The 23874-nt window shown below is 45.2% G+C and overlaps 1 protein-coding gene and 1 long non-coding RNA gene across 27 annotated transcripts in view; both read right to left on the bottom strand.

Moving 5' to 3' along the window:
* Positions 1 to 14630, bottom strand: part of LOC118376095 (zinc finger FYVE domain-containing protein 9-like) — a 57468-nt gene extending 42838 nt beyond the window's left edge. For 3 of the 5 annotated variants that reach the window (XM_052462895.1, XM_052462892.1, XM_052462896.1), the window contains exon 1: positions 14420 to 14630. The gene's annotated coding sequence lies outside the window, so the exon portion shown is untranslated. Of the gene's footprint in view, positions 1 to 13311; positions 13527 to 14419 lie in introns of those variants that run through there. The other 2 variants (XM_052462894.1, XM_052462893.1) reach the window with 1 other exon arrangement.
* Positions 14631 to 22205: 7575 nt separating this feature from the next.
* On the bottom strand, positions 22206 to 23856 carry LOC127907505 (uncharacterized). Of its 22 annotated transcripts, none has more exons than XR_008064635.1 (3): positions 22756 to 23793; positions 22577 to 22681; positions 22206 to 22541 (listed from the first exon to the last, which is right to left on the bottom strand). It is a non-coding gene; the product is annotated as an uncharacterized LOC127907505 (long non-coding RNA). The 22 variants fall into 22 exon arrangements; XR_008064627.1 differs by having other exon boundaries at positions 22206 to 22576; positions 22612 to 22681; XR_008064633.1 differs by having other exon boundaries at positions 22206 to 22401; positions 22437 to 22681; positions 22756 to 23792.
* Between the last annotated feature and the right edge of the window lie 18 nt (positions 23857 to 23874).

Raw genomic sequence — 23874 nt, 5'->3', positions numbered from 1 at the left:
CCTTGGCAGGAACTAGTGGGGATCAATAATAAACCCCAGGAAGAGTAGCTGCTGCCTTGGCAGGAACTCATGGGGATCCATAATAAACCCCAGGAAGAGTAGCTGCTGCCTTGGCAGGAACTAATGGGGATCCATAATAAACCCCAGGAAGAGTAGCTGCTGCCTTGGCAGGAACTAATGGGGATCCATAATAAACCCCAGGAAGAGTAGCTGCTGCCTTGGCAGGAACTAATGGGGATCCATAATAAACCCCAGGAAGAGTAGCTGCTGCCTTGGCAGGAACTAATGGGGATCCATAATAAACCCCAGGAAGAGTAGCTGCTGCCTTGGTAGGAACTAAATGGGGATCCATAATAAACCCCAGGAAGAGTAGCTGCTGCCTTGGCAGGAACTAATGGGGATCCATAATAAACCCCAGGAAGAGTAGCTGCTGCCTTGGCAGGAACTAATGGGGATCCATAATAAACCCCAGGAAGAGTAGCTGCTGCCTTGGCAGGAACTAATGGGGATCCATAATAAACCCCAGGAAGAGTAGCTGCTGCCTTGGCAGGAACTAATGGGGATCCATAATAAACCCCAGGAAGAGTAGCTGCTGCCTTGGCAGGAACTAATGGGGATCCATAATAAACCCCAGGAAGAGTAGCTGCTGCCTTGGTAGGAACTAAATGGGGATCCATAATAAACCCCAGGAAGAGTAGCTGCTGCCTTGGCAGGAACTAATGGGGATCCATAATAAACCCCAGGAAGAGTAGCTGCTGCCTTGGCAGGAACTAATGGGGATCCATAATAAACCCCAGGAAGAGTAGCTGCTGCCTTGGCAGGAACTAATGGGGATCCATAATAAACCCCAGGAAGAGTAGCTGCTGCCTTGGCAGGAACTAATGGGGATCCATAATAAACCCCAGGAAGAGTAGCTGCTGCCTTGGTAGGAACAAATGGGGATCCATAATAAACCCCAGGAAGAGTAGCTGCTGCCTTGGCAGGAACTAATGGGGATCCATAATAAACCCCAGGAAGAGTAGCTGCTGCCTTGGCAGGAACTAATGGGGATCCATAATAAACCCCAGGAAGAGTAGCTGCTGCCTTTGTAGGAACTAAATGGGGATCCATAATAAACCCCAGGAAGAGTAGCTGCTGCCTTGGCAGGAACTAATGGGGATCCATAATTAACCCCAGGAAGAATAGCTGCTGCCTTGGCAGGAACTAATGGGATCCATAATAAACCCCAGGAAGAGTAGCTGCTGCCTTGGCAGGAACTAATGGGGATCCATAATAAACCCCAGGAAGAGTAGCTGCTGCCTTGGCAGGAACTAATGGGGATCCATAATAAACCCCAGGAAGAGTAGCTGCTGCAGGAACTAATGGGGATCCATAATAAACCCCAGGAAGAGTAGCTGCTGCCTTGGCAGGAACTAATGGGATCCATAATAAACCCCAGGAAGAGTAGCTGCTGCCTTGGCAGGAACTAATGGGGATCCATAATAAACCCCAGGAAGAGTAGCTGCTGCCTTGGCAGGAACTAATGGGGATCCATAATAAACCCCAGGAAGAGTAGCTGCTGCCTTGGCAGGAACTAATGGGGATCCATAATAAACCCCAGGAAGAGTAGCTGCTGCCTTGGCAGGAACTAATGGGGATCCATAATAAACCCCAGGAAGAGTAGCTGCTGCCTTGGCAGGAACTAATGGGGATCCATAATAAACCCCAGGAAGAGTAGCTGCTGCCTTGGCAGGAACTAATGGGGATCCATAATAAACCCCAGGAAGAGTAGCTGCTGCCTTGGCAGGAACTAATGGGGATCCATAATAAACCCCAGGAAGAGTAGCTGCTGCCTTGGCAGGAACTAATGGGGATCCATAATAAACCCAGGAAGAGTAGCTGCTGCCTTGCCAGGAACTAATGGGGATCCATAATAAACCCCAGGAAGAGTAGCTGCTGCCTTGACAGGAACTATTGGGGATCAATAATAAACCCCAGGAAGAGTAGCTGCTGCCTTGGCAGGAACTAATGGGGATCCATAATAAACCCCAGGAAGAGTAGCTGCTGCCTTGGTAGGAACTAAATGGGGATCCATAATAAACCCCAGGAAGAGTAGCTGCTGCCTTGACAGGAACTAATGGGGATCCATAATAAACACCAGGAAGAGTAGCTGCTGCCTTGGCAGGAACTAGTGGGGATCCATAATAAACCCCAGGAAGAATAGCTGCTGCCTTGGCAGGAACTAATGGGGATCCATAATAAACCCCAGGAAGAGTAGCTGCTGCCTTGGCAGGAACTAATGGGGATCCATAATAAACCCCAGGAAGAGTAGCTGCTGCCTTGGCAGGAACTAATGGGGATCCATAATAAACCCCAGGAAGAGTAGCTGCTGCCTTGGCAGGAACTAAATGGGGATCCATAATAAACCCCAGGAAGAGTAGCTGCTGCCTTGGCAGGAACTAATGGGGATCCATAATAAACCCCAGGAAGAGTAGCTGCTGCCTTGGCAGGAACTAATGGGGATCCATAATAAACCCCAGGAAGAGTAGCTGCTGCCTTGGCAGGAACTAATGGGGATCCATAATAAACCCCAGGAAGAGTAGCTGCTGCCTTGGCAGGAACTAATGGGGATCCATAATAAACCCCAGGAAGAGTAGCTGCTGCCTTGGCAGGAACTAATGGGGATCCATAATAAACCCCAGGAAGAGTAGCTGCTGCCTTGGCAGGAACTAAATGGGGATCCATAATAAACCCCAGGAAGAGTAGCTGCTGCCTTGGCAGGAACTAATGGGGATCCATAATAAACCCCAGGAAGAGTAGCTGCTGCCTTGGCAGGAACTAATGGGGATCCATAATAAACCCCAGGAAGAGTAGCTGCTGCCTTGGCAGGAACTAATGGGGATCCATAATAAACCCCAGGAAGAGTAGCTGCTGCCTTGGCAGGAACTAATGGGGATCCATAATAAACCCCAGGAAGAGTAGCTGCTGCCTTGGTAGGAACTAAATGGGGATCCATAATAAACCCCAGGAAGAGTAGCTGCTGCCTTGGCAGGAACTAATGGGGATCCATAATAAACCCCAGGAAGAGTAGCTGCTGCCTTGGCAGGAACTAATGGGGATCCATAATAAACCCCAGGAAGAGTAGCTGCTGCCTTGGCAGGAACTAATGGGGATCCATAATAAACCCCAGGAAGAGTAGCTGCTGCCTTGGTAGGAACTAAATGGGGATCCATAATAAACCCCAGGAAGAGTAGCTGCTGCCTTGGCAGGAACTAATGGGGATCCATAATAAACCCCAGGAAGAGTAGCTGCTGCCTTGGCAGGAACTAATGGGGATCCATAATAAACCCCAGGAAGAGTAGCTGCTGCCTTGGTAGGAACTAAATGGGGATCCATAATAAACCCCAGGAAGAGTAGCTGCTGCCTTGGCAGGAACTAATGGGGATCCATAATAAACCCCAGGAAGAGTAGCTGCTGCCTTGGCAGGAACTAATGGGGATCCATAATAAACCCCAGGAAGAGTAGCTGCTGCCTTGGCAGGAACTAATGGGGATCCATAATAAACCCCAGGAAGAGTAGCTGCTGCCTTGACAGTAACTAATATCTATATACAGGGGGTACTGGTACAGAGTCAATGCGGAGGCTATATACAGGGGGTACTGGTACAGAGTCAATGCGGAGGCTTTATACAGGGGGTACCGGTACAGAGTCAATGTGGAGGCTATATACAGGGTGTTACGGTACAGAGTCAATGTGGAGGCTATATACAGGGGGTACTGGTACAGAGTCAATGTGGAGGCTATATACAGGGATACCGGTACAGAGTCAATGTGGAGGCTATATACAGGGGTACCGGTACAGAGTTAATGTGGAGGCTATATACAGGGTGTTACGGTACAGAGTTAATGTGGAGGCTATATACAGGGGGTACCGGTACAGAGTCAATGTGGAGGCTATATACAGGGGTACCAGTACAGAGTCAATGTGGAGGCTATATACAGGGGTACCGGTACAGAGTTAATGTGGAGGCTATATACAGGGTGTTACGGTACAGAGTTAATGTGGAGGCTATATACAGGGGGTACCGGTACAGAGTCAATGTGGAGGCTATATACAGGGGTACCAGTACAGAGTCAATGTGGAGGCTATATACAGGTGGTACCGGTACAGAGTCAATGTGGAGGGTATATACAGGGGTACCAGTACAGAGTCAATGTGGAGGCTATATACAGGTGGTACCGGTACAGAGTCAATGTGGAGGCTATATACAGGGGTACCAGTACAGAGTCAATGTGGAGGCTATATACAGGTGGTACCGGTACAGAGTCAATGTGGAGGCTATATACAGGGGTACCAGTACAGAGTCAATGTGGAGGTTATATACAGGGGTACCGGTACAGAGTCAATGTGGAGGCTATATACAGGGTGTTACGGTACAGAGTCAATGTGGAGGCTATATACAGGGGGTACTGGTACAGAGTCAATGTGGAGGCTATATACAGGGGGTACTGGTACAGATAGTTATGTAGCCATTTGACTAGATGTTTAGGAGTCTTATGGCTTGGGGGTAGAAGCTGTTTAGAAGCCTCTTGGACCTAGACTTGGCGCTCCGGTACCGCTTGCCTTGCGGTAGCAGAGAGAACAGTCTGACTCGGGTGGCTGGAGTCTTGAGGTTAGAGGCCGAGCAGTTGCCATACCAGGCAGTGATGGAACGAGTCAGAATGCTCTCGATGGTGCAGCTGTAGAACCTTTTGAGGGTCTAAGGACACATGCCAAATCATTTCAGTCTCCTGAGGGGGAATAGGTTTTGTCGTGTCCTCTTCACAACTGTCTTGGTGTGTTTTGACCATGTTAGTTTGTTGGTGATGTGGACGGTGATTTTCTTCATGCGAATGACGTGGAATTGGTCGGGGGATGTCTGCAGAAAAAAACTTTCGCGTCCGACTCGTTAAAACAAAGATCTTCATCCGGTTCGTGGTGAGTCGTCGCCGTCCTGATATCCAGAAGCTATTTCCGGTCATAAGATGGTGGCAGAAACATTATGTACAAAATTATTTACATATAATGCGGAAAAACAACAAAAATTGGTTAGGAGCCCGTAAAAACGGCAGCCATCTCCTCCGGCGCCATTTCATATTAAGAGGCAACATACTTGTTTCTAGATGTTTCTAAGAGCTCGAAGCACGGCAGCCCTCTCTGTTGACGCCATTTTTCAGCCTCGTATGATAATGTAAAGTAACCTCTTCCACCTGACTACTGTGTCTGCGTGTCTGCGTGTCTGCGCGTCTGCGCATCTGCGCGTGTGTGTGTGCGTGTGTGTCTGCGCGTGTGTGTGTGCGTGTGTGTCTGCGTGTGTGTGTGTGTGTCTGCGCGTGTGTGTGTGTGTGTCTCGTGTGTGTGTGTGTGTGTGTGTGTGTCTGCGCGTGTGTCTGCGCGTGTGTGTGTGTCTGCGCGTGTCTGTGTGTCTGCGCGTGTGTGTGTGTCTGCGCGTGTGTGTGTGTGTGTGTGTCTGCGCGTGTGTGTGTGTGTGTGTGTGTGTGTGTGTGTCTGTGTGTGTGTCTGTGTGTGTCTGTGTGTGTCTGTGTGTCTGTGTGTCTGGTGTGTGTGATAATTCATGTCACCTTTAAGGAACAAATGGGGAGGAAACCCAATCTCTCATTATCACAGACCCAGCCTCAACACAGCTCCAACCTTACACTGCTGATCTCTGCACTAGCCTTAAATAGACACAGACACAGACACAGACACAGACACAGACACAGACACAGACACAGACACAGACACAGACACAGACACAGACACAGACACACAGACACACAGACACCAGACACACAGACACACACAGACACACACACACACAGACACACAGACACACAGACACACACACACACACACAGACACACACACACACACACACACACACACACACACACACACAGACCCAGCCTCAACACAGCACGGCTCCAACCTTACACTACTGAGACTCAATCTGATTAAGAGGCAACATGCTTGTTTTTAGATGAACAGGAATCCTTGACCAGATCAAGGCATCGTCCCAAATGGCACCCTTAAAGTAGTGCACTATTTATAGTAAAAGCGGGTTCCATTTGGGCCAAGTGTAAACAGTCAACTGACCTCATCCAACTCCCTGTCCCCGGGCTCAATTGCTACTGCATATACACAGAGTATACCAGACATTAGGAACGCCATCCTAACATTGAGCCATAATTCCTCGTGGACTCTACAAAAAGGCATCGAAAGCATTCCACAGGGATGCTGGCCCACGGTTGTGTCAAGTTGACTGGATGTCCTTTGAGTGGTGGGCCGTTCTTCATACACACGGGGGAAACTTTTGAGCGTGGAAAACCCGGCACCTAATACCATATCCCATTTAAAAGATATGCAATAGCATAGCAACGCAGAGCAACACACAGCAAAGACGTTTCAACATGATCAGGAACCTATATAACCCGTCTGTAGTTCTCTGAAAAAAAAATCACTGCCCGTCATTTATTGCATTAGTCATCGCAGGGATCCTCTGACAAAAACGGCACCAGAACTGTGTAGTTTTAACCTTTAACCTTAACACAACCCGAATGGTAAAGTGGCGGCGTTGTCCTTGAATGAGAGTTCACAGGTCTACAACAGCTGCATTATGTATTATTCAGACTCTGGGTAATTACATCTGAATCAGGCTGGCTCCTGTCCTCACACAGCAGGATGTGTTTATAAAGAGATTTGCAGGAGGCTGTTCACATAGTTGGTAACTTGGTGAGGATGTAGTATGACACTACAACCCATCTAACCTAACCCTAACCTTGGTGAGTATGTAGTATGACACTACAACCCATCTAACCTAACCCTAACCTTGGTGAGTATGTAGTATGACACTACAACCCATCTAGCCTAACCCTAACCTTGGTGAGTATGTAGTATGACACTACAACCCATCTAACCTAACCCTAACCTTGGTGAGTATGTAGTATGACACTACAACCCATCTAACCTAACCCTAACCTTGGTGAGTATGTAGTATGACACTACAACCCATCTAACCTAACCCTAACCTTGGTGAGTATGTAGTATGACACTACAACCCATCTAGCCTAACCCTAACCTTGGTGAGTATGTAGTATGACACTACAACCCATCTAACCTAACCCTAACCTTGGTGAGTATGTAGTAAGACCCATCTAACCCAAACCACATATCTTTATGCTACTCTCACCATACCCGACCCAATACATTACCCGACCCCTTACATTACCCGACCCAATACATTACCCGACCCAATACATTACCCAACCCAATACATTACCCAACCCAATACATTACCCAACCCAATACATTACCCAACCCAATACATTACCCAACCCAATACATTACCCAACCCAATACATTACCCAACCCATTACCCAACCTCCTATCGTTTGAAAACAGCCTGTGGCATCGATATGAGTCAGTTAAATGTCATCATTCTTCCATTTAAAGAGTACCGTGAGGGCTCCTTAAAAAAAACAAAGCAAGATAGCGAGAACGCACTGTCATACTGGGGCATGCTGGCTCTGGCTTGGTTCGAGAATTAACACGACTTCAGTCTCCGTGTTCCAAACTCTCTACCCCTCGGCCCTAAACATTTGATGTTTGTATATCTGAAAGGTCTAGAATCTCTGGGTAGATGGATAGAGCCTTCAGAAAGTATTCATACCCCGAGACTCATTACACATTTTATTGTGTTACAGAAAGAATTCAAAAAGGATTAAATATCTTTTTTTTATCTCACCAATCTACACACAATACCCCGTAATGACAAAGTGATAAGACATTTGGAGAAATGTTTAGCAAATGTGTTGGAAATTAAATATAGAAATCTCATTTACATAACTATTCACACCTCGAATACTTAAAAGAAGCACCTTTCGCCCAGCGATTACAGCAGAGAGTCTTTCTGGGTAAATCTCTAAGAGCTTTCCACACCTAAATTGTGCAACATTTGCCCATTATTATTTTCTAAATTCTTCAAGCTCGGTCAAATTGGTTGTTGATCATTGTTAGACAACCATTAAAGTCCTGCCATAGTTTTTCAAGGAAAACCTCCCTGGTCTTTGTGGTTTAATGTGTGTTTGAAATTCACTGCTCGACTGAGGGACCGTACAGATACTTGTATGTGTGGGGTACAGACAGTATGTGTGGGGTACAGACAGTATGTGTGGGGTACAGACAGTATGTGTGGGGTACAGACAGTATGTGTGGGGTACAGACAGTATGTGTGGGGTACAGACAGTATGTGTGGGGTACAGACAGTATGTGTGGGGTACAGACAGTATGTGTGGGGTACAGACAGTATGTGTGGGGTACAGACAGTATGTGTGGGGTACAGACATCAGGCAGTCAAACAAATAGTATGTCATTGCACACAGAGTGAGTCCACGCAACTTATTATGTGACTTGTTAAGCACATGTTTACTCCTGAACTTACCCTTTGATATCTTATTTACATACATATACATTACTATGAGACACAAAATAAATACATAAGTATTCAGACCCTTTGCTATGAGACACAAAATAAATACATAAGTATTCAGACCCTTTGCTATGAGACACGAAATAAATACATAAGTATTCAGACCCTTTGCTATGAGACACGAAATAAATACATAAGTATTCAGACCCTTTGCTATGAGACTCAAATAAATACATAAGTATTCAGACCCTTTGCTATGAGACAAAAAAATACATAAGTATTCAGACCCTTTGCTATGAGACACGAAATAAATACATAAGTATTCAGACCCTTTGCTATGAGACACGAAATAAATACATAAGTATTCAGACCCTTTGCTATGAGACTCAACATTGAGCTCAGGTGCATCCTGTTCCCATTGATCATCCTTGAGATGTTTCTATAACATGGAGTCCACCTGTGGTGAATTCAATTGATTGGACATGATTTGGAAAAGACACACACACCTGTCTATATAAAAAAAAGGTCCCAAGGTTGACAGTGCATGTCAGAGCAAAAATCAAGCCATGAGGGCAAAGGAATTGTCCGTAGAGCTCCGAAACAGGATTGTGTCGAGGCACCAGATCTGGGGAATGGTACCAAAAATATTCTACAGCATTAAAAGGTCCCCAAGAACACAGTGGCCTCCATCATTCTTAAATGGAAGAAGTTTGGAACCACCAAGTCTCTTCCTAGACCTGGCTGCCCGGCCAAATTCAGCAATTAGGTGAGAAAGGCCTTGGTCTGGGAGATGACCAAGAACCCGATGTTCACTCTGACAGAGCTCCAGAGTACCTCTGAAGATGGGAGAACCTTCTAGAAGGACAACCATCTCTGCAGCACTCCACAAATTAGGCCTTTATGGTAGAGTGGCCAGACGGAAGTACAGAGAGATCCTTGATGAAGAGCGTTCTGAAGCAGGTTAACCTCAGACTGGGGCGAAGGTTCACATTCAACAGGCTGAAAGAACCTAAGCACACAGTCAAGACAGCACAGGAGTAGCTTCGGGACAAGTCTCTGAATGTCATTGAGTGGCCCAGCCAGAACACTGACTTAAACCCAATTGAACATCTCTGGAGAGACCTGAAAACAGCTGTACTGCAACGCTCCACACCCAACCGAACAGAGCTTGAGAGGATCTGCAGAGAACAATGGGAGAAACTCCCCAAATACAGGTGTACCAAGCTGGTAGCATCATACCCAAGAAGACTGGAGGCTGTAATCACTGCCAAATATGCTTCAACAAAGTACTGAGGAAAGGGTCTGAACACTTACGTAAATGTATCATCAGTTTATTTGTAATACATGTGCTAACATTTCTAAACCCCTTTTTGCTTTATCATTGTGGTGTATTGTGTGTAGATTGAGGAGGAGGAAAAAACTATTGAACACATTTTAGAATAAGGCTGTAACGTAACACTGTGTCAAGGGGTCTGAATACTTAACAAAGGCACTGTAGTATAACCTGTACATAGATAACCTGTATATAGGATAACCTGTATAAACTACCTGTACATAGATAACCTGTACATAGACAACCTGTACATAGACAACCTGTACATACTACCTGTATATAGGACAGCTGTGTTCCAGTAGCTCCACATCAACAGCTGTGTTCCAGTAGCTCCACATCAACAGCTGTGTTCCAGTAGCTCCACATCAACAGCTGTGTTCCAGTAGCTCCACATACAGCTGTGTTCCAGTAGCTCCACATCAACAGCTGTGTTCCAGTAGCTCCACATCAACAGCTGTGTTCCAGTAGCTCCACATCAACAGCTGTGTTCCAGTAGCTCCACATCAACAGCTGTGTTCCAGTAGCTCCACATCAACAGCTGTGTTCCAGTAGCTCCACATCAACAGCTGTGTTCCAGTAGCTCCACATCAACAGCTGTGTTCCATAGCTCCACATCTACAGCTGTGTTCCAGTAGCTCCACATCAACAGCTGTGTTCCAGTAGCTCCACATCAACAGCTGTGTTCCAGTAGCTCCACATCAACAGCTGTGTTCCAGTAAACATCAACAGCTGTGTTCCAGTAGCTCCACATCAACAGCTGTGTTCCAGTAGCTACCATCAACAGCTGTGTTCCAGTAGCTCCACATAGACAGCTGTGTTCCAAACTCCACATCAACAGCTGTGTTCCAGTAGCTCCACATCAACAGCTGTGTTCCAGTAGCTCCACTACAGCTGTGTTCCAGTAGCTCCACATCAACAGCTGTGTTCCAGTAGCTCCACATCAACAGCTGTGTTCCAGTAAGCTCCACATCAACAGCTGTGTTCCATAGCTCCACATCAACAGCTGTGTTCCAGTAGCTCCACATCAACAGCTGTGTTCCAGTAGCTCCACATCAACAGCTGTGTTCCAGTAGCTCCACATCAACAGATGTGTTACAGTAGCTCCACAACAACAGATGTGTTCCAGTAAACTACAGCTGTGTTCCAGTAGCTCCACATCAACAGCTGTGTTACAGTAGCTCCACATCAACAGCTGTGTTCCAGTAGCTAACATCAACCTGTCAACAGCTGTGTTCCAGTAGCTACATGAAATAGCATCTGCTAATTCACTTGCAGTACCTTTAAACAATAAAAGGCACCCTAAGTCTTTACATGAGATAATTAACCAATAAGGCATAGGGGTGTGGTATATGGCCAATATATCACTGCTTAGGGCTGTTTTTATACCTGCAACATGGAGTGCCTGGATACAGCCCGTAGCCGTGATTTTGGCCATATGGATAACCCCAGAGGTGTCTTATTGCCATTATAAACTGGTTACCAACTTAATTAGAGCAGTAAAAATAAAATGTTTTGTCGTACCCGTAGTAGCCGAGTCTGATATAGGACGGCTGTCAGCCAATCAGCATTCAGGGGCAGGAACCACCCAGGTTATAATACACATTAACATAGCTATCATTAAAGTGGTTAGAGGAGGCAGGTAGCCTAGTGGTTAGAGGAGGCAGGTAGCCTAGTGGTTAGAGGAGGCAGGTAGCCTAGGGGTTAGAGGAGGCAGGTAGCCTAGGGGTTAGAGGAGGCAGGTAGCCTAGGGGTTAGAGGAGGCAGGTAGCCTAGGGGTTAGAGGAGGCAGGTAGCCTAGGGGTTAGAGGAGGCAGGTAGCCTAGGGGTTAGAGGAGGCAGGTAGCCTAGGGGTTAGAGGAGGCAGGTAGCCTAGGGGTTAGAGGAGGCAGGTAGCCTAGTGTTTAGAGGAGGCAGGTAGCCTAGTGTTTAGAGGAGGCAGGTAGCCTAGTGGTTAGAGGAGGCAGGTAGCCTAGTGGTTAGAGGAGGCAGGTAGCCTAGTGGTTAGAGGAGGCAGGTAGCCTAGGGGTTAGAGGAGGCAGGTAGCCTAGGGGTTAGAGGAGGCAGTAGTGGTTAGAATGTTGGGACAGTAACTGAAAGGTTGCTGGGTCAAATCCCAGAGCTGACAAGGTACACATCTTTTGTTCTGCCCCCTGAACGGGCAGTTAACCCACTGTTCCTAGGCCGTCATTGTAAATAAGAATTTGTTCTTAACTGACTTGCCTGGTTAAATAAAGTAGTGACATCTCATTAGCTGTTTGTTTATGGTTAACATGTGGCCAGGGAGTATGGGTTGCTTAGCTCTCTAAACCCTTCTGCTCTGTAAGTAGGGTTTTCAGCAGCTACATTCACCCATGGTTGGCTCCATGTGCAACTACAATTCCAACCCTATGTTTAAACGTTTACAAAAGTCAATCATTGCTTTCAAACCGGTTTTCGAAACATTATGAAAAGGAGCATAATCAACCTATCACCCCAAAAAATTATCTTACAAATAAAAAAAGATACACTTTACTGTAGGAGTTCTGCACAGCTCCATATGACGTGTGCCTCCAGTTGAACTACACTTCCTCCCCAGGTAGCCTACACACAGGTGTTTGGAGAATGCTAGACCAGGGAGGGAGTGTAGTTCTTCCACAGGAGGACCACAGCGTATTGATCGGCTGTTGGCTTGGTCTTCTGTAAACACGCTCCGTAACATGGAGGTATAGCCATGTACAAACACTAAATCCTAGTGTGTTGTAACTTAACTTTTTTTTTTTTTTTTAGATGATATGAAAGACTGTTCTTTATGTTTACAAAACTGTACAGCAGGCATGCGTTTTAAATGTTCAAAACGAGCTTCGGGGATCTTAACAAATATCCCCATTGACCAGAAGACACGAACGTTAACTCGTTAGTCAATGGGCGATAAAGCAGTTAGCATCTATAAATGGGTTACTGTACTATCAGCATTCGTTTCTGCGGTGCCACTAAGCTTAATGGCAGACTGCACAGACTTTAGTCAATCATGTGTAGGCTACAATGTTGTAAAATAGTGGCAACGGTGAGTGAGAACGTTTACAAGTAGCGGTTTTGGACAAAGGATAAATTGTAGCTATAAGAAGCAGCAGTGTTGCGGGTGGTCGCGCCGAGGTTACTACTAGCAGCTACTTCTACCCGGTGTGTTGTTGCAGGCATATCGTCATAAACCCGGTGCGGTTACGACCGCTAAAAGCTGACACCCTAAACTAATGTCCACCATCAGCGACAAAATGAGTTACCGCTATTCCCCGTCAGTTCGCTTGCTGACTAATGTTGTTTGTATGGCTTAGACAAACCAACCAATGAGCGGAACGCAAATTAAAAGTAGACAATCAACAGAATGTCCGTCTTAGAATCTGGAGGAGTTCCAGAACGCCATGAATATTCTACACCACTGAACCCAGTAGAACCCTGCGCAATGACCGTAGTGCCTGGGTCTATACCATCAGAGCTAAGATGACATGGAAAAACTAACTGACCGCATTAGCTATTTAGATACTATTATACTCACTGGTGGAATTCCCATCTTCACGCGTAGTGCCATGAAATCCTTCCGTTTGTACCGGTCATTCTCTCTCACACACACACACACAGGTCCAATAACAATCGCCTTTCAGTTGCGTTTTACAAGTCTCCCCGTGTAGGTAAACACACCACATACAGTTCAGTTATCGCCAGACTTGGAACAGCTGAAGACGGAGAGTAGTAGTTGTACGTCAGCACTCAGGAATCACTCTGACGCCTCACTACTATTCCGCTAGCAGCACTAACAATGACATCACTTTCCAATGATAGTGAAGAAACGTTAAAAAAAATAAAAGCCCACATTTTAACACGTTGCAAGGTGAATAACTAAATCAAAATAAACTATTTTTAATCCGTGTCGATTTGTGTTTATAAGCAAATGCAAGAAGGAATTTGGGGTTCTTCGGCTGTCCCCATAAGATGACATTTGTTGTTCCAGGTTGAACCCGTTTCCTTACATGGAACCCCAAAGGGTTCTACCTGAAACCCCCAAAAGTTTGACCTGGAACCAATGTTCGCTCTTTTTTTCAGCACTGAGCAAACGTAAGGTCTGCTGAGCGTAAACTTGGAAGTTGTGAAAATTCTGTGAAACTTCCAGTGCGCGTTTACTGTGAACACGGAGGGCTGTACCTGCTGTAAGTTACAGTTTTAACAGTGGCCAAGTAGGCTACTGTGGCTATTTGATTGTAACGTTCGCCTACCAAAGTCGCCTACCATCAAAAACGATGGAGAAAATGCATCCCATAACATTTTAACATGGAAATAGCTGTTATATCAATCAGCCTACAGAAGCAGCCAATGTGTGATTTCCAATATAGGCCAACATTCCATGAGACTTATGGGGGGAAAAAAAACATGCAGGGCTTCACATTAACCCGTTTATCCACTTGTGCAACAGACAAGGAGGTGGAAATGAAAATGGTGTTTGATGCAAGAAAACAATTAACCAAATAAAAAGCATTATTATTCCCATACTATTATTACAGAGAAAAATACAAATTACGCTACCCTCTGCCTGTTGACTATTTAGTTGATTCAAGCCGATCTCAAAATACAACATTGCCCCTTTTAGACAGAAAAAAAAAGCTCTTTACCTGACTGGCTTTTCAAAGATGTATAGAAATGTATACGTTTTGTGCTCTTGAAGGAAGCAATCACTCCCCTATTGCTGACTACAAAGTGTATATATATATATATAACTGGGCTAATAACTTGCTGACTAGCAAAGGATATGAACAAACTGTTCACACGTGGCTACACGCAGCTCTCTTTGATCTCAAAACAAGCTCGTCTACTCACGACCACGAAAACACAGTCCAGTTCAAAGTAAATGACACAGATCCATATATGGCAATGGTTCATTTGCATATAGGCCTACTGCAGTTCTGATTGGTAGTGAGGGATACCTATGCCTCGTAAGGGATAGTTGAGTCAATGCAATAGAATTCTACTCCAATGTGTTCTGCCTACAACACAATCTCATACAGTTGAAGTCGGGAAGTTTACATACACTTAGGTTGGAGTCATTAAAACTCATTTTTCAACCACTCCACACATTTCTTGATAACAAGCTATAGTTTTGGCAAGTCAGTTAGGACATCTACTTTGTGCATGACATAAATAATTTTTCCAACAATTGTTTACAGACAGATTATATCACTTATAATTCATTGTATCACAATTCCTGTGAGTCAGAAGTTTACATACACTAAGTTGACTGTGCCTTTAAACAGCTTGGAAAATTGCATAACATTATATCATGGCTTTTAGAAGCTTCTGATTGGCTAATTGAATTCATTTGAGTCAATTGGAGGTGTACCTGTGGATGTATTTCAACGCCTAACTTCAAACTCAGTGCAGTGCCTCTTTGCTTGACATCATGGGAAAATCAAAAGAAGTCAGCCAAGACCCCCAGAACATTTTTTTTGTAGACTTCCACAAGTCTGCTTCATCCTTGGGAGCAATTTCCAAATGCCTGAAGGTACCATATTCATCTGTACAAACAATAGTGCGCAAGTATAAACACCATGGGACCACGCAGCTGTCATACCGCTCAGGAAGGAGACGCATTCTGTCTCCTAGAGATGAACGTACTTTGGTGCGAAAAGTGCAAATCAATCCCAGAACAACAGGAAAGTACCTTGTGACGATGCTGGAGGAAACAGGTACAAAGGTATCTATATCAACAGTAAAACAAGTCCTATATCAACATAACCTGAAAGGCCGCTCAGCAAGGAAGAAGCCACTGCTCCAAAACCGCCATAAAGAAGCCAGACTACGGTTTGCAACTGCACATGGGGACTAAGATCTTACTTTTTAGAGAAATGTCCTCTGGGCTGATGAAACAAAAATAGAACTGTTTGGCCATAATGACCATTGTTATGTTTGGAGGAAAAAGGGGGACGCTTGCAAGCCGAAGAACACCATCCCAACAGTGAAGCACGGGGGTGGCAGCATCATGTTGTGGGGGTGGCAGCATCATGTTGTGGGGGTGCTTTGCTGGTGGACTTCACAAAATAGATGGCACCCTGAGGACGGAAAACTATGTGAATATATTGAAGCAACATCTCAAGACATCAGTCAGGAAGTTAAAGCTTGGTCGCAAATGGGTCTTCCAAATGGACAAGCATACTTACAAAGTTGTGGCAAAATGGCTTAAGGACAACAAAGTCAAGGTATCGGAGTGGTCATCACAAAGCCCTGACCTCAATCCTATAGAAAATTTGTGGGCAGAACTGAAAAAGCATGTGTGAGCAAGGAGGCCTACAAACCTGACTCAGATACACCAGATACACCAGCTCTGTCAGGAGGAATGGGCCAAAATTCACCCAATTTATTGTGAGAAGCTTGTGGAAGGCTACAAGAAACATTTGACCCAAGTTAAACAATTTAAAGGAAATGCTACCAAATAGTAATTGAGTGTATGTAAATGTCTGTCCCACTGGGAATGTGATGAAAGAAATAAAAGCTGAAATAAATCACTCTCTCTACTATTATTCTGACATTTCACATTCTTAAAATAAAGTGGTGATCCTAACTGACCTAAAACAGGGATTTTTTTACTCAGATGAAATGTCCGGAATAGTTCAAAACTGAGTTGAAATGTATTTGGCTAAGGTGTATGTAAACTCCCCACTTCAACTGTACATAGTTTGTTTTGGTATGTTGCATTGAAAGTGGCTAATATTGATTTGATTTGTTCAGATTTGCCACAGTAAAGGGGAAACACTGATAGCGTTAACAGGGGAAAACTATAGAAAGTTAAATTCAATATTGTGCTTCTCTCGGTGGGCTCATGTTTCTTCTGCATGGCTGATTGGCAGTCCCAAAGGAGCTGCTTGGCAGTCCCAAAGGAGCTGATTGGCAGTCCCAAAGGAGCTGATTGGCAGTCCCAAAGGAGCTGATTGGCAGTCCCAAAGGAGCTGCTTGGCAGTCCCAAAGGAGCTGCTTGGCAGTCCCAAAGGAGCTGCTTGGCAGTCCCAAAGGAGCTGCTTGGCAGTCCCAAAGGAGCTGCTTGGCAGTCCCAAAGGAGCTGCTTGGCAGTCCCAAAGGAGCTGATTGGCAGTCCCAAAGGAGCTGCTTGGCAGTCCCAAAGGAGCTGCTTGGCAGACCCAAAGGAGCTGCTTGGCAGTCCCAAAGGAGCTGATTGGCAGTCCCAAAGGAGCTGATTGGCAGTCCCAAAGGAGCTGCTTGGCAGTCCCAAAGGAGCTGCTTGGCAGTCCCAAAGGAGCTGATTGGCAGTCCCAAAGGAGCTGCTTGGGCCTACTGCGCAGCATGAGAGCAGTTTAGAGGGAACCTGGAACCAAAGAAAGGGTTCTTCTATGGGGACAGCCATACAAACCTTTGGGAACCCTTTTTTTCTTTCCAAAGAGTGTCGGATCTCTACGAACCAAATGATGTTCTGAATGGTTGGTGATTACTCAGCCTTTCTTTGACATATGAATGGAGTCCTGCATGTTATATTCATTCCAATAGAATACATTAATTGACTGTTTGTATTGAAAATCAGTTTGTAAAACTGAGGTGAAAAGGAGACTGGAGTGAGACTTAGTTTAAAAAAATATATTTCCCTGTTTATTTCCAGTGTGTAATAAACAACCATCCCATACTAGACTTCCATGCACTCTTGCCTTGCCCTAATGGAGGGGCCAAGTAACAATTATTAGTAGTTTTTTTCAAATAGTTAAGTGTGGATAGTGTTGCTGGGTATTTAGACCTCAGTCCCCCATGAAATAACACCATATAGATTCAACAGACCTTACTGAGTACTCTCAACCACACGTTCACATCGGCAACTGGAACAGTTTTTTTCTCTCTACAAGCCAATATGTAATTCATATGCAGTGTATTGCATTGCAGTGAATGGAGGGGCTGTCACTTAATTAAACCCGTTTCCCTGCCCAATAGACCATTTTAAGTTATGTAGACTATTGAGTAATTCCAAATACAATATTAAAATAAAAAGTACGTAAAATTATCTTTCTAGGGGGACTCTTATTTAAAAAATAATAATAATAGAAATCGTGCTGCCCTCCGTTAAGAAAGTTTTCTCACCACCAAATATGGTAGTGAGAGGAAGTCCATTAACGGGCAGTGAGCGAGGATGGAACTAGGTGAAAACGGGCAGACGTTATGCAAATTTTCTCATCGATGAAACATCTGATATCAATAAAAATTACAAATACCAAAAGTAGAATCTGTTACGAACATAGTGGACTAAGTTTATTATACTTTTTAAAAATTTAAATTCCGTTGTTTAGGAGTGCAAAGTCTACTTGAGTTTGTGCACACACGCACCTCAAATAGGAAGCGTTCCCTAACAGAAATATGCAAATAGGTGCAACAACGCACCAATAGGATCACGCTAGATCGTGCTTGGCTTTGGCTACTTCATTGCTTGTTCTGCTATTATGCTTCATTTGTTCCCACGGTAAACGACACAGATGAACGATATTGGAATAGTTATATATTTCTTTGTACCGTAGACTGTTAAAAAAAACATGTTTTCACCAACATCACATGCACACTAGCACTAACATTTTTAATGGACGATTTTAAAGGCGAGACTAACTAATCTACAAATCATCTTGCATCATAAATAACTACTCAATATTGTTTGTAGATCAGTCAGCCAGTCACAATTTACCCATGAAACATCACAGTTTTGATGCACGAGAACACAGCCAATATCTTTGCCTGTGAGTGATAACAAAATGGCGTTCGTGACAATTATTTGAATATTTCAATGAATGTTTTGTGCACAAAGGTGACAACTAAAGCGTTTTACTAGGAATTTTCTTATCGGACTTTCAATGTGGCTGTGTATGGAAATTGTATTTCTGGGTTGGGCATCAGCAAAATTATAGGAGCTGTCGAAACAGTGCCTCGACAGGAACACTGGCCCCTTGGTTATTTTGGATGAATTCAAACCATTGTGTACTTGTTGCTACGGTGTCTCATGAGAGATATTTCTGCTTTTTTCCCTAGTTTTTTTCAAACGTATGTATGCAGACCACAGGCGGCTGGTGGCACCTAAAGTGGGGAGGATGTGCGTCTAGTAATGTCTGGAATGGTAACAAGCACATCAAACGCATGGTTCAAATCTGTTTGATACTGTTCTATTCCAGCCATCCTCCCCTTACCAGCCTCCTGTGATGCGGACACCTTTACAATTAGCTCCACCGTTCAGCGAAAATACCATTCACTTAATAACCTTATAAGATGCCTTTTCCAGGCAAAAGCAGAGCGGGGTACACATCACACCTATATCATATTGTTAAACTAAGTGCATGCTCTTCAACCGATCGCTGCCCGCACCTGCCCACCGGTCCAGCATCACTACTCTGGACGGTTCTGACGTAGAATATGTGGACAACTACAAATACCTAGGTGTCTGGTTAGACTGTAAACTCTCCTTCCAGACTCATATTAAGCATCTCCAATCCAAAATTAAATCTAGAATTGGCTTCCTATTTCGCAACAAAGCCTCCTTCACTCATGCTGCCAAACATACCCTCGTAAAACTGACCATCCTACCAATCCTCGACTTTGGCGATGTCATTTATAAAATAGCCTCCAACACTCTACTCAACAAATTGGATGCAGTCTATCACAGTGCCATCCGTTTTGTCACCAAAGCCCTATATACGACCCACCACTGTGACCTGTATGCTCTCGTTAGATGGCCCTCACTACATATCCGTCGCCAAACCCACTGGCTCCAGGTCATCTATAAGTCTTTGCTAGGTAAAGCCCCGCCTTATCTCAGCTCACCATAGCAACACCCACCTGTAGCATGAGTTCCACAGCAGGTATATTTCACTGGTCATCCCCAAAGCCAACACTTCCAGTTCTCTGCTGCCAATGACTGGAACGAATTGCAAAAAAATATATATATCTCTGAAGCTGGAGACTCATATCTCCCTCACTAACTTTCAGCATCAGCTGTCAGAGCAGTTTACAGATCACTGCACCTGTACTTAGTCCATCTGTAAACAGCCCATCTATCTACCTCATCCCCATACTGGTATTCATTTATTTTGCTCCTTTGCACCCCAGTTTCTCTACTTGCACATCATCATCTGCACATGTATCACTCCAGTAATTAAAGCTAAATTGTAATTATTTTCACCTCTATGGCCTATTTATTGCCTTACCTCCTTACTCTTCTACACTGTACATATATATTTTTATTTTGTGTGTTTGACTGTTTGTTTATGTGTTGTTTTTTGTCGAACTGCTTTGCTTGGTCTTGGCCTATATACATGGTCTGTGACTGAAAACAGACCCCTATTCCCAACGTAGTTCAAGACACACATTGAGGCTCTGGACTTGTAACTTTAAATTATATTTTTAATACATTTACTCCGCCATTTCCCGGTTGCTAGAATTCTAATAGTTCCCTTATTTTCAGTTTGTGACAAAATAAGAAATGTGGAGTGGAGAGAACCAATGTACAATCTGTCTTTTCAATCAACTAAAATATTGTATTTTTCAGCTGTTTGAAGCTGCTGTACAAATCCCAAAGTAAAAGACGCAAAAACTAAACTTAAACGAGGAGCAAAGAAATATCGCACAAACTCAGCAAAAAATAAACAAAATAAATAGTAAAGATGAAATGATTGCGCTTCTAACCTCAGCAAAAAAAGAAACATCCTCTCACTGTCAACTGTGTTTATTTTCAGCAAACTTAACATATTTGTATGAACATAAGATTCAACAACTGAGACAAACTGAACAAGTTCCACAGACATGTGACTAACAGAAATGGAATAATGTGTCCCTGAACAAAGGGGGGGGGGGTCAAAATCAAAAGTAACAGTCAGTATCTGGTGTGGCCACCAGCTGCATTAAGTACTGCAGTGCATCTCCTCCTCATGGACTGCACCAGATTTGCCAGTTCTTGCTGTGAGATGTTACCCCACTCTTCCAAGGCACCTGCAAGTTCCCAGACATTTCTGGGAGGAATGGCCCTCACCCTCCAATCCAATGGGTCCCAGATGTACTCAATGGGATTGAGATCCGGGCTCTTCGCTGGCCATGGCAGAACACTGACATTCCTGTCTTGCAGGAAATCACACACAGAACAAGCAGTATGGCTGGTGGCATTGTCATGTCAGGATGAGCCTTCAGGAAGGGTACCACATGAGGGAGGAGGAGGTCTTCCCTGTTACGCACAGCGTTGACATTGCCTGCAATGACAACAAGCTCAGTCCGATGACGCTGTGACACACCGCCCTAGACCTTGACGGAACAGATCAATCCTGCTCCAGAGTACAGGCCTCGGTGTAATGCTCATTTCTTTGACGATAAACGCGAATCCGACTATCACCCTGGTGAGACAAAACCGCGACTCGTCAGCGAAGAGCACTTTTTGCCAGTCCTGTCTGGTCCAGCGATGGTGGGTTTGTGCCCATAGGTGACGTTGTTGCCGGTGATGTCTGGTGAGGACCTGCCTTACAACAGGCCTACAAGCCCTCAGTCCAGCCTCTCTCTGCCTATTGCGGACAGTCTGAGCACTGATGGAGGGATTGTGCGTTCCTTGTGTAACTCGGGCAGTTGTTGCTGCCATCCTGTACCTGTCCCGCAGGTGTGATGTTCGGATGTACCGATCCTGTGCAGGTGTTGTTACACATGGTCTGCCAGTGCGAGGACGATCAGCTGTCCGTCCTGTAGCGCTGTCTTAGGCATCTCACAGTACGGACATTGCAATTTATTGCCCTGGCCACATCTGCAGTCCTCATGTCTCCTTACAGCATGCCTAAGGCACGTTTACGCAGATGGGCAGGGATCCTGGGCATCTTTCTTTTCAGAGTCAGTAGAAAGGCCTCTTTAGTGTCCTAAGCTTTCATAACTGTGACCTTAATTGCCTACCGTCTGTAAGCTGTTAGTGTCTTAACGACCGTTCCACAGGTGCATGTTCATTAATTGTTTATGGTTCATTGAACAAGCATGGGAAACAGTGTTTAAACCCTTTACAATGAAGATCTGTGAAGTTATTTGGATTTTTACAAATTATCTTTGAAAGACAGGGTCCTGAAAAAAGGGACGTTTCTTTTGCTGCCGAGTTTAGGACAGATCTACCGCTTCTTAGACTTGCTTTCAATGAGAATGGCAAATCTATAACACACATTTCTATGTGAATTTGGTCAGGGTCGCACCAAAAAGTTACATATTGCCGCTTTAAGCAAGACCACAGAAACATGCAGATCCCAAATGGCACCTGTTCCCTATAGTGCCCCACAGTGGACCAGGGTTCCCTACAGGTCACTATATAGGGAATAGGGTGCTATTTCAGACAAACGCACAGTATCTGAACCATTCAATGTCAGCTTAAACAAGCAGATCACCACACATAATAAAAACACAGCAAACAAACTATTCATGATCACAGATTTATTTGGTTTTTAATAAACAGGATAATTGTTTTTGTTTTTTGTATAAGATGAGTGATGTCTGGCAGGGCTGGGACCTGTTGACACCCTACAGTAAGGCCTAGACCAGGACCTGTTGACACCCTACAGTAAGGCCTAGACCAGGACCTGTTGACACCCTACAGTAAGGCCTACACCAGGACCTGTTGACACCCTACAGTAAGGCCTAGACCAGGACCTGTTGACACCCTACAGTAAGGCCTACACCAGGACCTGTTGACACCCTACAGTAAGGCCTACACCAGGACCTGTTGACACCCTACAGTAAGGCCTACACCAGGACCTGTTGACACCCTACAGTAAGGCCTACACCAGGACCTGTTGACATCCTACAGTAAGGCCTACACCAGGACCTGTTGACACCCTACAGTAAGGCCTACACCGGGACCTGTTGACATCCTACAGTAAGGCCTACACCAGGACCTGCCTGACACCCTACAGTAAGGCCTACACCAGGACCGGGACCTAAGGCCTACACCAGGAGGACCCTACAGGACCTGTTGACACCCTACAGTAAGGCCTACACCAGGACCTGTTGACACCCTACAGTAAGGCCTAGACCAGGACCTGTTGACACCCTACAGTAAGGCCTACACCAGGACCTGTTGACACCCTACAGTAAGGCCTACACCAGGACCTGTTGACACCCTACAGTAAGGCCTACACCAGGACCTGTTGACACCCTACAGTAAGGCCTACACCAGGACCTGTTGACACCCTACAGTAAGGCCTACACCAGGACCTGTTGACACCCTACAGTAAGGCCTACACCAGGACCTGTTGACACCCTACAGTAAGGCCTACACCAGGACCTGTTGACACCCTACAGTAAGGCCTACACCAGGACATGTTGACACCCTACAGTAAGGCCTACACCAGGACCTGTTGACACCCTACTGTAAGGCCTACACCAGGACCTGTTGACATCCTAGAGTAGGGCCTAGACCTTCATGTCTGATAGATATACTGATAGTAATTGGGCCTCCCAAACGGCACCCCCTTTGCTCTAATCAGAACGTAGTGCAGGGGATCATTCTGGATGGAGTACTTGGTACCCTAGTCATTCAGTGAATGTAGACATTAATAGGATCGCCTGTTAAAATACGAGACATGGATTGCTGTGTTACAGTTGGTGGTTGGTTGGTATAATGGCGCCGTACCAAAATGGTCAACTATTCTCAACTACATTGTACACTACTTTCGACTAAAATCCCCGATGGGGCCTGGTTAAAAGTAGTGAAGAGGGAGCCATTTGGGACAACACCAGTTTGATTTGTCTTGAGGCTAAAATACTGGATGATGTTGTTCCTTCAACAGCAGTTGTGCAGAGAGAGAGAGAGAGAGAGGGGGAAGTCTAGGGTGTATTGAGAGAGAGAGGGGGAGGTGTATTGAGGCCATGAGAGAGAGGGGGAGGTGTATTGAGACCATGAGAGAGAGAGAGGGGGAGGTCTGGGGTGTATTGAGGCCATGAGAGAAAGAGAGAGGGGGAGAGAGGGGAGGTCTGGGGTGTATTGAGGCAATGAGAGAGAGAGAGGGGGAGGTCTGGGATGTATTGAGGCCATGAGAGAGAGAGAGGGGGAGGTCTGGGATGTATTGAGGCCATGAGAGAGAGAGAG

This window comes from Oncorhynchus keta, chromosome 15 (assembly GCF_023373465.1).
Source record: "Oncorhynchus keta strain PuntledgeMale-10-30-2019 chromosome 15, Oket_V2, whole genome shotgun sequence".
Classification (NCBI taxonomy): domain Eukaryota; kingdom Metazoa; phylum Chordata; class Actinopteri; order Salmoniformes; family Salmonidae; genus Oncorhynchus; species Oncorhynchus keta.
The sequence above is the reverse complement of the archived record's forward strand: the minus strand, read 5'-3'. Positions and strand labels throughout refer to the sequence as shown.